We start from the raw sequence: 19,488 nt of genomic DNA, 5'->3' as shown, positions 1-19,488 counted from the left end.
ACTCACCAACCCCTCTTGCTGCCACAGGTTTAAACACTTTGTATGTCTGACCCTTTGTTTTCGGGATTTTATCAGACATATTCTTATCCTTAAGTTCTGCAATACATCTGGTTCAAAGCTGCTCACCTTAGGGAATGGTACCCTATCTTTGTCAGTCATACATTCCCATTCAGACAAAAAGTCTTCAGCGTGTGGACCATATTTCCCACACATAATACTTTTTCCTTTAAACTTCGCTGACCCCCTGGGTCGCGGCTCTTCAACCTGAACCCTGGTTAAACGTCCCTTACTTGAGCAACTTGCTCCCATAATTGTGGGCCTTTTCCCACAAACACCAAAATACTCAATATAAGGTGACGGTGAAAGTTCTCCGAGCGCTCTTCACCCGCTCACGCCCACGTTGGCCAGTACTACCATACACTGTCGATAACGAAGGCAATGTACCCAACTTAGGGCCCCTATTGACCTATATTTACTGGAAGTTTTTAGGAATAACTTACCCTTTCCAGTAAAGTATCTGTCGTTGGGAGATTTTCCTGAGAGAGACCAGCGAAAACTCCCTATGCGCTTTATTATACACAAATCACGCTTGCGTATGCCCTATACAGCGCTAATGATAACACGATTTTACGCAAAAGCTCGTAAAAAGGATATCACGTTGCGCTATATATCGCACCCACAAACCCGCGGTCCAATCGCACAGCATATAGGTACTTGTTACTTATCTGCCGTACGACCACTGGAATCGAATCACAAGCTGCAAAACCTCAGCCGAAGCGTATCAAAAACTATATGGGTCACAACACAATTCACAATTCCCTACCATGCTCCTGTGTAAGTCTCCTCACGACTTACGTATTAAACCTTATACTAACGTGAGTCAGCCGCCTCACGCCACCAAGCCTCCACTCACTCGGTGTACCACACAACGTGATCCCGAATTCCCTGGGTTCGAATATCCACTCCTACGTTCGCTTACTCAAATACACTTTGTTTTTTTTCTGTACAGAAAATTTTAATTCATTCAGATAGGCAGCTTTACCTCAGAGGCAATACAGTTTTTAAACTAAATTTAGAGTAACCTGCTTTTGAAATCTGGTAGTTATGTGCTATTGTATTAAATGTCTACTATCCCACCTTTGAACTAAACGACACTATTGTATAATTTGTACTTAGCGCCCGCATTCTTACGCACTTTGCGTAAACATGCGACCGTGCATGTCCCTTATGCTGCGTGCGCTGTCCTTTACTTTGTCCGAGACACGTGTACAAAACCCTGCGTCCGCAATAAAACAAATCATACAGCTCTAAGTATAAATGTGAACAATACTAATTACTATTGCCCACTAGACACAACTTGTTCTGTATAAACTTTTATGCAGACCTGCGTTTGTGTCTTTACACTTACTTCCTTAAAATACTGTTATTTCAAATTTACCTATATAGCAACAAATGTATCCTATTTCACACAGATCTATAATGACTCTAGCAATAATCAATAATTTAAATGATACGATTCAGATTGGATAGCTATCTTGCAGAACATACACTGATATAAATATACACATAATTATAATAATATTATATATATGTACCATTCACTGGTCTCCTATGAGACTCATTTACCCATTCATGCTTCTAATTTGCATATCAAAGCTATGTGCTTTTGCCGGCCTGTAAAAGTGGTTTTTCACTGCTAAGAAAAAGCAGTTACACAGGTTAATTTGCATTTCAATGGCTATCTTATAGCAAGCAGATTTAACTAAATCCTGGAGGAAAAAGAAAAAAAAACTTTGTTTATATCTGTGTGTAATTCTTACATCAAGTATTCATCTCACTATTAACTCTCACTAGGCCCAATTGAAACTATTTGTAATTGACTATGGCATGGGTTAAATAAATGCATTGGTAACTCATAAATGGTGTATGATGTGACCAAGGAAAGCTGAATATTCTGAGCAGACTGAAAATCAGCTATTTAGAAAATGACCTTCCTAAGATGGCCACTGCTCCTCCCCCTTCCACATCCATGAGGATTACACAAAATGGTGGACAGGCCATGTGGTCAGTCCATAATGGAGGACAGACCATGTGGCTTCCTTTGTCACAAATAAATCACACACCATACAAGCACCAGAAGTTATTTTAGGCCTGAGTTTAAAGAAAACTATATCAAGGCTATGCAGCAACTTTTAAATGTACTTTTAACCCTACTTAACAGATAAGCAATCCAATCTGAATCAAACACAATATGACTTATTTGAACCTTGTTTTGCAACAATAAAAATACATTTTAGCATCTTAAATATTATGAGAAACGCATTGTCCCTTGAAATTTCATATCATTGGCTTACTGATAACACAACAATACAATAACGTGGATGTTATTTTCATCAGCTTCGCGATGCGTTCATCGGAGCCGGTCAATTACAGCCGCGTTTGTAATGTACAGTGCATCATTAAGACCCTGATATCCCGTAAGAGCCCTCATCTGTGAATGCCAAATTGCTTTCTCACAAATATTTAAAATGCCCGCTCTAATATATATTGTAAACGCCTGCACATCTTATTACCATGTGCCATGAATGTGCACTATACATAGCAAAACACTGCATCCCATAAGAGAAAAACAATACACCCACACATTATCTGAGATCCAAAGCTCATTGATGTATATATTTGTTATTAAAAGGATATGGATTCAATATATTACAAAGTACAGTATACCTATGGTTACATGGTTACACTCACAGTAAGCAGTTAAAACATACAGTCACATACAGTTACATGCCATCATACAATACCATTCCCTCAATGTATCTTATATCTCTCTCTCTCTCTGTAAAGTAATGCTGGGACTCCATCTTCCTCTGAGACCAAAACAGGAACTACCCTCCTGTGTGGTCTGCAGTGTGTTATCTAGTTTTTGGGGGAGGGGACTCATGATGAGTCACTAGTTTCTTTGTATATGCTAATCAGGTTCAGCCTTGAAGACATCCAAAGGGCTGGCTGAGTTTCCTGTCCACCACCTGTTTGGAATATCTATTGTTCTAATAAAAGTGATTTTAGCTTTTAAACATTTAATCATAATTATCCGCTGTAATGTCCCACAACTTCACAACAAGCATCAAATGAATCTACACATCAATCTGGTTGCTTCAATAGTAAACATGACCGGTCTATCTTGTTACGTTCAAATAATACACATACATGACATTACTTCATTATATATAATTTTAAATCATCATGATGTCTGGCGCTTGATATTATTATAATTATGTACTGTATGAAATAAGTGTCAAATCCATCTCTGTGGCATGTTCGTGTAAATGCGTGTGTTACCATATATTGCTGTGCTCGCTGCGCATATTTGCAAGTATAGCGACTTATGTGTGTAGTTTGTATGTTCTCTTTATGTAATATTTTTGACTTCGACAATTGCATATTGAATCTGTCACCGTGGGCTTCCAGGCCGACCATCGTTGTTTGTTAAACCATACTGGTTTCCAGACCAGCCCATTACCTGTGACTGTTTTCGATGTTCGCCATCAGCTTCCAGGCTGATCATCGCAGTTTGCTTATCACAGTGGTTTCCAGACCAGCTCATTACTCGTGACTGTTTTATACCTCTGCCAGTTTCCCTGCAAAGTACCATCTGTATTATTATTTGCTCCAGTTGCCATTTATACTTTTGTGTGCTAAATAAAACATCATTGCGCAGATGCGCAGGAACTTACTGTAGCCTCCTCGTTTCCTCCACCGCGCCACCACTGACCCACTAGTGCCCCCTCCGGGAACAGACACAGTTACAGACCTGACAATAGGCTCCAAGAGCTAGTTGCTGGTTCATTAAATACAGGGGAACTCTATGCATTTTTTCTCCTGTATTTTTATAACCAGGGCTGGCTCAAAGAGCCCGGGACTGGTTATGCTTGTGAGGGAGGGATCATATGCATTTCTATTCTACTTTCTACACTTTTTTTTACTGTTAACACAGAGAAGCACTGCACAGATCCCACAGGCTTCTCCAAACACACTGCTGACTTCCTGGCAGAGTAGAGAATAAATTATTGACGCCATGATCACGTGCATACTTGCCTACACTCCTGGAAGTTGCGGGAGCCTCGCAATTTTTGGGGAAGACCCCCGCACCCTGGAACAGCAGGCAGATTTCCTGCATCCTGCCCACGGGTGTGGATCATTAGATCAACAGTATCTAGGTCGACAATGTTTAGGTCGACAGTTACTAGGTCAACAGGGTTGGAAGGTTAACAGTGTTTCTTTGTCGACATGTGCTAGGTCGACAGGTCAATAGGTCAACATGAGGTTTTTTTAATGTCGTTTTCTTCGTAGAGTGACCGGGAATCCCAATTAGTGCACCGTGTCCCCTCGCATGGCTCACTTCGCTTGCCATGCTTCGGCAGATTACCATTCCAATCGTAGTCCACGTGGATCGTTAAGTAAGAAAAAGTTAAATAAAAGAAAAAACAACAACTCATGTCGACCTTTGCACCTGTCGACCTAGCACATGTCGACCTAGAAACCCTGTCAAAATTCCAACACTGTCAACCTATAGTGGTCGACCTAAAATTGTCGACCTAGACAGTGTCGATCTTCAGACTGGATCCCCCTGCCCACACCCTAGTAAAGAGGACATGATGCAGAGATCATCACCGGCATTCCCGTGTCTGTAAGGAGGGGCTAAAACAACATGAATTGCATAATTTTAGCCCCCCCCCACTTCCCCACAAATTGCGGTGTTTTCACAAGGTGGAGGCAGGGTTGGATGATGTCAGAGCCCAGCCCTACCCCCGAAGTTCCCTGCAGCGTCTCCCCTCCAGACTTCTCCTGGAGAGGAGAAATGTAAAGTAGGTAAGTATGATCACGTGCCTTAACAGCCGCCTTTGGCACTCCTCCTACCTGACGATCAAACTCATTAATGAGAGCAGTGCCAGTGCTAATTACAGTGGCAATATGCCCCGTCCAACCCCAAAACACCCCCAGCCCCCACCATATGACAGTAGAATATTTAATTTTCCAGTTTACAGAATAATAAACTGGATGCGGGGAAAGTCGGAATATTGGTGCTCTCGAGTGAGTACACTCCCCACAGGCGGCTCCTTGACATGCAACAAATTGAAATTCCTATATTTAAAATTGGGCATATTTTACTAAATTTTAAAAAAACTGTACCTTTCTCAAAAATCTTAATTCTGAAAGGCCCTAAATTGAAACAATATCTAACAAAACAAAACCCTAGTCTTAAACCATCCTCTACCCTGAGTTATGCATTCTCAAAAATACCTCTAAAAAGCTTAAACTAACACTTTGTACCAAACAGGAAGTGGAAGAACTAACACTTTTGACCAAACAGGAAGTGGAAGAAAAACACTGACATTTTCAAATTTAGATTATTCCAAATTTCTAATTCTTTTTATATATATATTTTTGCTCTGAACTTTTGCATGTAGAACCAAACGAGTTTTATGTGCCTATGCCACATTTCAGCTCAGTACGTCCAATAACTTTTGATGTGTAGTTCCTCAAACACCATGCCCCTTCTCAGAAAAGCCCTATGGGATAATTATGTTTATTCGATTCTTTCTTAATATAAGGGCACAACTATGCCCTTATAATATACATTCTGTAACTTATAGTCACAATAAAACAAAACAATGCATATTATTCATGTATGTTTCACGCGACACTGCAAGAAGTCACCTATATTCCAGGTGCACCGTATCTCTTAACATTCCAGGGGGTAGCAAATGTAATAGTTTATTTAATTTACTATCCAAAATGATTGTGCCAATTTTAATAAAGAATAAAAAAATTATATTATCAGGTAGTACTGTCCCTTTATGGTATTTTATTTGGAGTATACATTTTTAGTATGCTCATTACACTACACTGGAGGAATAATATGTCACTGATTCATCTAACAAAGGAATGAAGATGTCTGTTTACTAGGAGGAAGTGCTACAGTAGGTACACCTTCCACCCCATTGTACAGTTTGTTATACCCCTTTCACACCGCCAATGCCGGATCCCACCCAGGAATTGGAAACGTGTCCTCCCCGGGTGGGATCCGGCATTGGACACTGCTGCTGGCTTCCCCGACCAGGCAATATGCCGGGCAGGTTGCCATAGCAGCGGGGGGCAGAGCCGGCAGCGGGGGCAGAGGCGGCCCTGGGAGATGAGATCATCTCCGCGCCGCCTCTCCCTGTTGTAGTAAACGGGTCCCGGGTCGCATCGACTTGGGAGCCTGTTTACGCTGCCATTGACCCCCCGGTATTCAACCCGGGTATAACACTGCTTTATTCCCGGGTTGAATTGCTGGGTCAGGCGACCCGGGATTTCCGACATGGAGCTTTCACACCGCACGCTGACCCGTGTCGATACCGGATAATTTGTGCGGTGTGAAAGGGGTATAAATCTACATAAGAGAAAGGGGATCAACTGCAGAGATAAGATATAAACTAGTTTATTACCACCCACAGGTTGCACTATGCAATAAATGATGATGATACCAATTATTATTTAATAGCATCTTTTCACAGAACCTTAACATTTGCTTTGATAACATGCACACAAAAAAGAAGTGTGCTCTCAAATAAATATAATTGCTCAATTTCATTATTATATTTCCCCTTCTGTTCATTTCTAGTAATGATTTGAAGTAATATACTAGTTCTGTGCTCAGTATGTACATGTTGGGTATATACTGTGGGTGGATATTGCCTAGTGCTCTACTTTCTGAAATGTATTGTCACAGGGGTCCATATTACCAAATATTAAAATAAAAACATTCTCTATGGAATAGTACGGATATATGCCTTATGTACACTAAAAGCATCTGAATTGCTTTCATTGGCAAATCAGTCACACAGAGACTTAGGTGTGTATAATATTAGGGCTGTCAGATGAGTTTGACGAATAGTTATCTGGTGTCACAACAGGCTGTTTTGGCTGTGCTACTGTATTTTGTCCCCACTATGATGTTCCTGGCACATACCTTCATTAACTGCAAATATGTAAATCCACTGAACAAAACCATAAGGATTTATCAGCCCTCTGTTCAACTGTCCCCCAATGGGTTGGTTTTTATATATTTTACTGTGTGGGAAAGTGGCATATTTGCTGGTCAATTATCTAATCTTCACTGAGACCAGAGAAATATAAAAACTAGGCCTTGTGGTTTGTAATAGGTTCAGAAGCTGCTACAGACTTTATCAACCAGTTACTGATAATGGGTGGTTAGATGAATCTACCTCCTATTTCCTTACACAAACACACCTTGGGGTTCCTGTGATAAACATCCTGCCAAAAGTGCACAAAAGATCCCCTTCAAGCTGCCAGGAAGGTCTATAATCTCTTCTACTAGTTCTCTTATCCCAGTACTTTGAATTCTCGACACAACAAAGTTTTTTTTTTTAAAGCTGTTAAAACTATTTTTTCTAAATATGTACTCAAAGTTATTTTTTTTAATCAAATTATGTAAATAATAAGATTTTACTCACCGGTAAATCTATTTCTCGTAGTCCGTAGTGGATGCTGGGGACTCCGTAAGGACCATGGGGAATAGACGGGCTCTGCAGGAGACTGGGCACACTAAAAAAAAGATTTGGTACTACCTGGTGTGCACTGGCTCCTCCCTCTATGCCCCTCCTCCAGACCTCAGTTAGGATACTGTGCCCGGAAGAGCTGACACAATAAGGAAGGATTTTGAATCCCGGGTAAGACTCATACCAGCCACACCAATCACACCGTATAACTCGTGATATTAAACCCAGTTAACAGTATGAAATACAACTGAGCCTCTCAACAGATGGCTCAACAATAACCCTTTAGTTAGGCAATAACTATATACAAGTATTGCAGACAATCCGCACTTGGGATGGGCGCCCAGCATCCACTACGGACTACGAGAAATAGATTTACCTGTGAGTAAAATTTATTTTCTCTGACGTCCTAGTGGATGCTGGGGACTCCGTAAGGACCATGGGGATTATACCAAAGCTCCCAAACGGGCGGGAGAGTGCGGATGACTCTGCAGCACCGAATGAGAGAACTCAAGGTCCTCCTCAGCCAGGGTATCAAATTTGTAGAATTTAGCAAACGTGTTTGCCCCTGACCAAGTTGCAGCTCGGCAAAGTTGTAAAGCCGAGACCCCTCGGGCAGCCGCCCAAGATGAGCCCACCTTCCTCGTGGAATGGGCTTTCACTGACTTAGGATGCGGCAATCCAGCCGCAGAATGCGCCAGCTGAATTGTGCTACAAATCCAGCGAGCAATAGTCTGCTTAGAAGCAGGAGCACCTATTTTGTTGGGTGCATACAGGATAAAAAGCGAGTCAGTTTTCCTGACTCCAGCCGTCCTGGAAACATAAATTTTCAAGGCCCTGACTACGTCCAGTAACTTGGAATCCTCCAAGTCCCTAGTAGCCGCAGGCACCACAATAGGTTGGTTCAAGTGAAAAGTGATAAGTGATACCAACTTAGGGAGAAACTGGGGACGAGTCCTCAATTCTGCCCTATCCATATGGAAAATCAGATAAGGGCTTTTACATGACAAAGCCGCCAATTCTGACACACGCCTGGCCGAAGCCAAGGCCAATAACATGACCACTTTCCACGTGAGATATTTCAGATCCACAGTTTTAAGTGGTTCAAACCAATGTGATTTTAGGAAACTCAACACCACATTGAGATCCCAAGGTGCCACAGGAGGCACAAAAGGGGGCTGAATATGAAGCACTCCCTTTACAAAAGTCTGAACTTCAGGTAGTGAAGCCAGTTCTTTCTGGAAGAAAATCGACAGAGCCGAAATCTGGACCTTAATGGAACCCAATTTTAGGCTCATAGTCACTCCCGACTGTAGGAAGTGCAGAAAACGACCCAGCTGAAATTCCTCTGTAGGGGCCTTCCTGGCCTCACACCACGCAACATATTTTCGCCATATGCGGTGATAATGGTTTGCAGTTACTTCTTTCCTGGCTTTTATCAGCGTAGGAATGACTTCCTCCGGAATGCCCTTTTCCTTTAGGATCCGGTGTTCAACCGCCATGCCGTCAAACGCAGCCGCGGTAAGTCTTGGAACAGACAGGGCCCCTGCTGCAGCAGGTCCTGTCTGAGCGGTAGAGGCCATGGGTCATCTGACATCATTTCTTGAAGTTCCGGATACCACGCTCTTCTTGGCCAATCCGGAACAATGAGTATAGTTCTTACTCCTCTTCTCCTTATTATCCTCAGTACCTTTGGTATGAGAGGAAGAGGAGGGAACACATAAATCGATCGGTACACCCACGGTGTTACCAGAGCGTCCACAGCTATCGCCTGCGGGTCTCTCGACCTGGCGCAATATTTTTCTAGCTTTTTGTTTAGGCGGGACGCCATCATGTCCACCTGTGGTTTTTCCCACTGGTTTACAATCATTTGAAAGACTTCTGGATGAAGTCCCCACTCTCCCGGGTGGAGGTCGTGTCTGCTGAGGAAGTCTGCTTCCCAGTTGTCCACTCCCGGAATGAACACTGCTGACAGTGCTAGTACGTGATTTTCCGCCCATCGGAGAATCCTTGTGGCTTCTGCCATGGCCACCCTGCTTCTTGTGCCGCCCTGTCGGTTTACATGGGCGACTGCCGTGATGTTGTCTGATTGGATCAGAACCGGCTGGTTTTGAAGCAGGGGCCTTGCCTGACTTAGGGCATTGTAAATGGCCCTCAGTTCCAGAATGTTTATGTGGAGGGACGACTCCTGACTTGACCAAAGACCCTGGAAATTTCTCCCCTGTGTGACTGCGCCCCAGCCCCGAAGGCTGGCATCCGTGGTCACCAGGACCCAGTCCTGTATGCCGAATCTGCGGCCCACTAGAAGATGAGCACTCTGCAGCCACCACAGCAGAGACACCCTGGTCCTTGGAGACAGGGTTATCAGTTGATGCATCTGAAGATGCGATCCCGACCACTTGTCCAAGAGGTCCCACTGGAAGGTCCTTGCATGGAACCTGCCGAATGGAATTGCTTCGTACGAAGCCACCATTTTTCCCAGGACTCGTGTGCAGTGATGCACCGATACCCGGTTTGGTTTTAGGAGGTCTCTGACTAGAGATGACAGCTCCTCGGCTTTCTCCTGCGGGAGAAACACTTTTTTCTGTTCTGTGTCTAGAACCATCCCCAGGAACAATAGACGTGTCGTAGGGACCAGCTGTGACTTTGGAATGTTTAGAATCCAGCCATGCTGTTGTAGCACTTCCCGAGATAGTGCTACTCCGACCAGTAACTGCTCCCTGGACCTCGCCTTTATTAGGAGATCGTCCAAGTACGGGATAATTAAAACACCCTTTTTTCGAAGGAGTATCATCATTTCTGCCATTACCTTGGTAAACACCCTCGGTGCCGTGGACAGTCCAAACGGTAGAGTCTGGAATTGGTAATGGCAATCCTGTACCACAAATCTGAGGTACTCCTGGTGAGGAAGGTAAATTGGGACATGCAGGTAAGCATCCTTGATGTCCAGGGATACCATGTAATCCCCCTCGTCCAGGCTTGCAATAACCGCCCTGAGCGATTCCATCTTGAACTTGAATCTTTTTATGTAAGTGTTCAAGGATTTCAAATTTAAAATGGGTCTCACCGAACCGTCCGGTTTCGGTACCACAAACAGTGTGGAATAGTAACCCCGTCCTTGTTGAAGTAGGGGTACTTTGACTATCACCTGCTGGGAATACAGCTTGTGAATTGCCTCTAGTACAGCCTCCCTGCCCGAGGGAGTTGTCGGTAAGGCCGATTTGAGGAAACGGCGGGGGGGAGGCGCCTCGAATTCCAGCTTGTACCCCTGAGATACTACTTGAAGGATCCAGGGATCCACCCGTGAGCGAACCCACTGATCGCTGAAATTTTTGAGGCGGCCCCCCACCATACCTGGGTCCGCCTGTGGAGCCCCACCGTCATGCGGCGGACTTGGAAGAAGCGGGGGAGGACTTTGGTTCCTGGGAACCTGCTGCGTGGTGCAGCTTTTTTCCCCTTCCTCTGCCTCTAGACAGAAAGGACCCGCCTTTTCCCCGCCTGTTTTTCTGGGGTCGAAAGGACTGTACCTGATAATACGGCGCTTTCTTAGGCTGTGAGGGGACATGGGGTAAAAACGCTGACTTCCCAGCTGTTGCTGTGGAAACGAGGTCTGAGAGACCATCCCCGAATAACTCCTCACCCTTATAAGGCAAAACTTCCATGTGCCTTTTAGAATCTGCATCCCCTGTCCACTGCCGAGTCCATAAGCCTCTCCTAGCAGAAATGGACAATGCACTTATTCTAGATGCCAGCCGGCAGATCTCCCTCTGTGCATCTCTCATGTACAAGACTGAGTCTTTTATATGCTCTACGGTTAGCAAGATAGTGTCCCTGTCCAGGGTGTCAATATTTTCTGACAGGGAATCTGACCAAGCAGCAGCAGCACTGCACATCCACGCTGAAGCAATAGCTGGTCTCAGTATAACACCAGTGTGTGTATATATAGACTTTAGGATAGCCTCCTGCTTTCTATCAGCAGGTTCCTTTAGGGCGGCCGTATCCGGAGACGGTAGTGCCACCTTTTTAGACAAACGTGTGAGCGCTTTATCCACCCTAGGGGGAGTTTCCCAACGTGACCTATCCTCTGGCGAGAAAGGGAACGCCATTAGTAATTTTTTTGAAATCACCAATTTCTTATCAGGGAAAGCCCACGCTTCTTCACACACTTCATTCAATTCTTCAGATGGGGGATAAACTATTGGAAGTTTTTTCTCCCCAAACATAATACCCTTTTTTGAGGTACCTGGGTTTATATCAGAAAGGTGTAAAACCTCTTTCATTGCCTCAATCATGCCACGAATGGCCCTAGTGGACATTAAATTTGACTCATCGTCATCGACACTGGTATCAGTATCCGTGTCGACATCTGTGTCTGCCATCTGAGGTAGCGGGCGTTTTAGAACCCCTGATGGTCTTTGAATTGCCTGGGCAGGCACGAGCTGAGAAGCCGGCTGTCCCGCATGTGGCATGTCGTCAAATTTTTTATGTAAGGAGTCGACACTTGCACGTAATTCCTTCCATAAGTCCATCCACTCAGGTGTCTGCCCCGCAGGGGGTGACATCACATTTATAGGCATCTGCTCCGCCTCCACATAAGTCTCCTCATCAAACATGTCGACACAGCCGTACCGACACACCGCACACACACACAGGGAATGCTCTTAAAGGAGACAGGACCCCACACAAGCCCTTTGGGGAGAGAGAGAGAGTATGCCAGCACACACCAGAGCGCTATATAATGCAGGGACTAACTGAATTATGTCCCCTATAGCTGCTATAATATTTACTGCGCCTCAAATCTGTGCCCCCCCTCTCTTTTTTACCCTTTTCTGTAGTGTAGACTGCAGGGGAGAGTCAGGGAGCTTCCTTCCAGCGGAACTGTGAGGGAGAAATGGCGCCAGTGTGCTGAGGGAGAAGCCCCGCCCCCTTTTCGGCGGACTTTCTCCCGCTTTTTTCTGTATTCTGGCAGGGGTAATTACCACATATATAGCCTCTGGGGCTATATATTGTGGTTATTTTGCCAGCCAAGGTGATATTATTGCTGCTCAGGGCACCCCCCCCCAGCGCCCTGCACCCTCAGTGACCGGAGTGTGAAGTGTGTATGAGGAGCAATGGCGCACAGCTGCAGTGCTGTGCGCTACCTTGGTGAAGACTGAAGTCTTCTGCCGCCGATTTTCCGGACCATCTTCTTGCTTCTGGCTCTGTAAGGGGGACGGCGGCGCGGCTCCGGGAACGAACACCAAGGACGGGCCTCTGGAGCTAATGGTGTCCAGTAGCCTAAGAAGCCCAAGCTAGCTGCAAGCAGGTAGGTTCGCTTCTTCTCCCCTTAGTCCCTCGTTGCAGTGAGCCTGTTGCCAGCAGGTCTCACTGTAAAATAAAAAACCTAATATATACTTTCTTTCTAGGAGCTCAGGAGAGCCCCTAGTGTGCATCCAGCTCGGCCGGGCACAGAAATCTAACTGAGGTCTGGAGGAGGGGCATAGAGGGAGGAGCCAGTGCACACCAGGTAGTACCAAATCTTTCTTTTAGTGTGCCCAGTCTCCTGCGGAGCCCGTCTATTCCCCATGGTCCTTACGGAGTCCCCAGCATCCACTAGGACGTCAGAGAAAATAGCTTTGTAAACCAATTATAATTTTATTGGCAAATCTGCAGTAAAAAATACATAACCAGGTTTAAACATCTATTATTTACATAATTTAATAATACAGAAATTCAACATATTTAGAGGCCTTTAAAAAAAAAAGTATAAGCCAGTTAAAGTTGTTTAAGACTGTGTGACAGTTATACCTGTTTGAGCGACATTCTGTTACCAATGTAGAGATCAGGATATAGAGGGGAATACAGTAAATTCAGGATCTAAACATGTCAGTCGACCCTGGATCCATAATCCATATGAAGTCTGACAGTCTAGCATATATCCTTAAGGCAGGGCTGCAACTAGGGTAGTATGACGTGTGCCACAGCAAAGCAGGTGCCACTGTTCTGCAGCACCTGTCAATTTTCTGTTTTAATCAACCTCAATTAACTTCCTTTTCTTTAATCCTGGCATCTACTGTACACATTTTAAAATACTGTCATACGTGGGATTTAAACCCATGAATTTAGTCATTGCAGTCAGACACCTTGCTCATGGAGCTATTTGTAAAGTGACTGCACTATAGAATGTCATGGTTTCAAGTCCCAGGTATTACAGTATTTTAAAATGTGTTCTTTAAATTAAGGAGGGATGTGACTGCTAAGAAATTACAAATAAAGGATAATGCAACTAATATCCCTTTTCTACTAATACAAAAATAAAAAAATTTGTGCGTGGATTGTGCATCAACCTGGGATTTTTGTCAGTGTAAATGCAAATTACCCAGGACTAAGTTAATACGCCCAGCAATTTCCCAGGTCGCAGTGGAAACTGGGTATAAATGTCACAGATCTCTCAAATTAAGTTCATGAATGGTAAAGTAAGAGGATTGGTGCCAACGTCCATTTTTTTAGTGCTCTGAAGGTACAGACACTCATTTAAAGACAGAGTTCTGTTCCTATGACTAGGTCATTAAATTAAGTTGTTGATAAGTGAAGGGTCACATATAACGCTGTAGAGGGCCCGGGTAAGGAAGATGACAGTGAGGAAATGGCAGGACTTCCTCCAGGTGAAGTCATGCTCTTCCTTTTCCACGAGATCTTGTACTATGGGGTACACAATAAAGTACTGCGATAACGAGACTGAGAAAGGGTGAGATGCTTGACACTGACACACCACGCTGCTGTTTCCAGCTTGTCATAAGTATGAGTGGGTGATAAACAGGCAGCTTGGTAAGTGAGTAGTTGTGTATAGGTGTTCTACAAATGTATAATGCAGGGGGTACCGAAAACCCTATCACTAGCACCTAGGGAGAGGCGGTAGGTGGCATGGGAAATGAGTTCCACCACCTCTCCAGGACCACTTTAATGTGTGTGTGGCAATGCTTTTTCTGGCCCACGGCACCAAAATACCTAGTTACGGCTCTGCCTTAAGGTGTCCAAACATCTAATATGACGTGGGTTCAATAATATCCTGGAACAAAGTTAATTTCTGTCTGAAAGATTCCCTGTTGTAGCTTGCGTTTCCTGTTACTTGAAACAAACCTACTTTGAAAACAATGTGAAGACAATATGCTGTAAGTGTATTTTTGTATGTTACAAAAAGTAGTACTTTACATATTAAGTACATATATCTGCATATGCATATGAGCACTGACCGCCTTTTAATCCCCATATTTGCATGTGTATGGTTTAATTCAGAAATATGATATATCTGTAATCCAATAAGCCTGTCACATTGTTTTTGCTCAGATGTTCATTCATTACAGTAATAAAAAAGAATGGAGTTGCATTTACCATATGAAATATAATTAAATACAGACGCAAATACATAGGTAGTAATTAAGTTCAAGTAAACACAAATATCCGTTGTCTTCAACTTTCCTGCCTCAGACCATGGTCGGATGTAATGGAGTGCGAGATGGCCGGAGCGCCGAGATTCCGGCCAAAGTCATAATTTTTTTTTTAAAGCAGTAAACATTTATAAGGCAAAACCAGGTTTGTTTTGCCTTATAAATGTTTGGTACTTTAAAAGAAAAGTACGAGTTCGGCCAGAATCTTGGAGAATCGGTCGTCTCACACTCCATTACATCCGACCCCCAATATAAATATCAAATAATGTGAACAAACCACAGCAGCAAAACTAATAATCTGTATATTATCAATGGGATGGCTCAGGAACCAGAAGTGGTTGTTGTATATCATCATCATCATCATCATCATCAGTGTGTATTTTGCATATGCATCTATGTCATGTTTTGGCTAAGTTTCATTTACAAAAGCAAAAAAAGCTTTCTTTGTGATACATGAGCTTCCGGGTTAAGGGGGTAAATCAGACCCGATCGCTCACTAGCTGTTTTTTGCAGTCCTGCGATCAGATAGTCGCCGTCCACCGGGGAGTGTATTTTAGCTGTGCAAGTGTGCGATCACATGTGCAGCCGAGCGGTACAAAAACTTTGTGCAGTTTCTGAGTTGCCCAGAACTTACTCAGCTGCTTCGATCACTTAAGCCTGTCCGGGACTGGAGTTGACGTCAGACACCCGCCCAGAAAATGGTCAGTTGCCATCTACAAAGCCTTCTTCTGACAATCTCCTTGCGATTGCTTGTGCAAATGGATTCTTCGTAAAACCCATCGCACCGCAACGATACGCTTTGTACCTGTGCGACCCGCCTGCGTATTGCGGGGCATACGCATGTGCAGTTCTGCCCTGATCGCACCGCTGCAAAAAAAGCTAGCATGCAATCGGGTTTGAATGACCACCAAAAAGACCCAGGAGTCCTTCTACATGTGTGTCGAATGACACGTGCGCCGCAGGGGACACTGGGAGGCATCCAATTGGATCCCTCTAAGTGCACATTGCGATAAGAAGTCCATAAACTTGGCGCATATTAGAAATGCGGACAAACCTCTGAAAACTGTATTTTCGAGGTCTGACGGTATTTTTACCTTTGCTGCATCCCACCCAAGGTATTGTACCAACGCCGGAATCCCGACAGCCAGGGATCCTGCCATTCAGAATCCCGACCGAGGCCTGAAATCCCCACTCGGGGGGTGGTCCATGTCACCCCCCAAGGGGCAATAGTGTGGCAAGCAAAGCTTGCCACTGGGCCCGAAGTGTGGAGAGCGCAGCAAGCCCACAAAGGGACACTTTGTGCTCACCATTGGGATCCCGGCGTCGGTCTTATGACCGCCGGGATGCCATACTGAATCTATTGTAAGTGTAGGATGTGACAAAAGCTGCACGTGTGGGAGTGGTACAATTTTTTGTGTGCATGCACAGTACAAAAATATGAATTTTACAAAAGAAGCCGCATACATTCAATACTACATGAGTAACTTTATGCATTTAATTTCAAGATACTGCAAAAATATGCATTATCATTTTTAAGTGCAAATCTTACTGGGAAAACCTATGTGTACAATCTTAGGGACTGATTTAACATGAGTGATATTCTTTTTATCACTCGTTACTAATCTTAAATGGTGCTCCAACAAATCAACTCCTGTCATGTGTTTGAAAAAATAAGAATTTACTTACCGATAATTCTATTTCTCGTAGTCCGTAGTGGATGCTGGGGACTCCGTAAGGACCATGGGGAATAGCGGCTCCGCAGGAGTCTGGGCACAAAAGTAAAGCTTTAGGACTACCTGGTGTGCACTGGCTCCTCCCCCTATGACCCTCCTCCAAGCCTCAGTTAGGATACTGTGCCCGGACGAGCGTACACAATAAGGAAGGATTTTGAATCCCGGGTAAGACTCATACCAGCCACACCGTATAACTTGTGATCTAAACCCAGTTAACAGCATGATAACAGAGGAGCCTCTAGAAAAGATGGCTCACTACAGCAATAACCCGATTTTTGGTAACAATAACTATGTACCAGTATTGCAGACAATCCGCACTTGGGATGGGCGCCCAGCATCCACTACGGACTACGAGAAATAGAATTATCGGTAAGTAAATTCTTATTTTCTCTGACGTCCTAGTGGATGCTGGGGACTCCGTAAGGACCATGGGGATTATACCAAAGCTCCCAAACGGGCGGGAGAGTGCGGATGACTCTGCAGCACCAAATGAGAGAACTCCAGGTCCTCCTCAGCCAGGGTATCAAATTTGTAGAATTTTACAAACGTATTTGCTCCTGACCAAGTAGCTGCTCGGCAAAGTTGTAAAGCCGAGACCCCTCGGGCAGCCGCCCAAGATGAGCCCACCTCCCTTGTGGAGTGGGCATTTACAGATTTTTGGCTGTGGCAGGCCTGCCACAGAATGTGCAAGCTGAATTGTACTACAAATCCAACGAGCAATAGTCTGCTTAGAAGCAGGAGCACCCAGCTTGTTGGGTGCATACAGGATAAACAGCGAGTCAGATTTTCTGACTCCAGCCGTCCTGGAAACATATATTTTCAGGGCCCTGACAACGTCTAGCAACTTGGAGTCCTCCAAGTCCCTAGTAGCCGCAGGCACCACCAAAGGTTGGTTCAGGTGAAACGCTGAAACCACCTTAGGGAGAAACTGAGGACGAGTCCTCAATTCCGCCCTGTCCGAATGGAAAATCAGATAAGGGCTTTTACAGGATAAAGCCGCCAATTCTGACACGCGCCTGGCCCAGGCCAGGGCCAACAGCATGACCACCTTCCATGTGAGATATTTTAACTCCACAGATTTAAGTGGTTCAAACCAATGTGACTTTTGGAACCCAAAAACTACATTGAGATCCCAAGGTGCCACTGGAGGCACAAAAGGAGGCTGTATATACAGTACCCCTTTTACAAACGTCTGAACTTCAGGGACTGAAGCTAGTTCTTTTTGGAAGAAAATTGACAGGGCCGAAATTTGAACCTTAATGGACCCCAATTTCAGGCCCATAGACACTCCTGTTTGCAGGAAATGTAGGAATCGACCCAGTTGAAATTCCTCCGTCGGGCCTTACTGGCCTCGCACCACGCAACATATTTTCGCCAATTGCGGTGATAATGTTTTGCGGTTACATCCTTCCTGGCTTTGATCAGGATAGGGATGACTTCATCCGGAATGCCTTTTTCCTTCAGGATCCGGCGTTCAACCGCCATGCCGTCAAACGCAGCCGCGGTAAGTCTTGGAACAGACAGGGTCCTTGCTGGAGCAGGTCCCTTCTTAGAGGTAGAGGCCACGGATCCTCCATGAGCATCTCTTGAAGTTCCGGTTACCAAGTCCTTCTTGGCCAATCCGGAGCCACGAATATAGTGCTTTCTCCTCTCCATCTTATAATTCTCAGTACCTTGTGTATGAGAGGCAGAGGATGGAACACATACACTGACCGGTACACCCACGGTGTTACCAGAGCGTCTGCTGAGGAAGTCTGCTTCCCAGTTGTCCATTCCCGGAATGAACACCGCTGACAGTGCTATCACATGATTTTCCGCCCAGCGAAGAATCCTTGCAGCTTCTGCCATTGCCCTCCTGCTTCTTGTGCCACCCTGTCTGTTTACTTGGGTGACTGCCGTGATGTTGTCCGACTGGATCAACACCGGCTGACCTTGAAGCAGAGGTCTTGCTAAGCTTAGAGCATTGTAAATGGCCCTTAGCTTCAGGATATTTATGTGAAGTGATGTCTCCAGGCTTGACCATAAGCCCTGGAAATTCCTTCCCTGTGTGACTGCTTTCCAGCCTCGCAGGTTGGCATCCGTGGTCACCAGGACCCAGTCCTGAATGCCGAATCTGCGGCCCTCTAGAAGATGAGCACTCTGCAACCACCACAGGAGGGACACCCTTGTCCTTGGTGACAGGGTTATCCGCTGATGCATCTGAAGATGCGACCCGGACCATTTGTCCAGCAGGTCCCACTGGAAAGTTCTTGCGTGGAATCTGCCGAATGGGATTGCTTCGTAGGAAGCCACCATTTTTCCCTGAACCCTTGTGCATTGATGCACTGAGACTTGGCTCGGTTTTAGGAGGTTCCTGACTAGCTCGGATAACTCCCTGGCTTTCTCCTCCGGGAGAAACACCTTTTTCTGGACTGTGTCCAGGATCATCCCTAGGAACAGAAGACGAGTCGTCGGAACCAGCTGCGATTTTGGAATATTGAGAATCCAACCGTGCTGCCGCAACACTACCTGAGATAGTGCTACACCGACCTCCAACTGTTCTCTGGATCTTACCCTTATCAGGAAATCGTCCAAGTAAGGGATAACTAAAACTCCCTTCCTTCGAAGGAGAATCATCATTTCGGCCGTTACCTTGGTAAAGACCCGGGGTGCCGTGGACCATCCAAACGGCAGCGTCTGAAACTGATAGTGACAGTTCTGTACCACAAACCTGAGGTACCCTTGGTGAGAAGGGTAAATTGGGACATGAAGGTAAGCATCCTTGAT

Source organism: Pseudophryne corroboree, chromosome 4 (assembly GCF_028390025.1).
Source record: "Pseudophryne corroboree isolate aPseCor3 chromosome 4, aPseCor3.hap2, whole genome shotgun sequence".
NCBI classification, from domain to species: Eukaryota; Metazoa; Chordata; class Amphibia; order Anura; family Myobatrachidae; genus Pseudophryne; species Pseudophryne corroboree.
The sequence above is the reverse complement of the archived record's forward strand: the minus strand, read 5'-3'. Positions refer to the sequence as shown.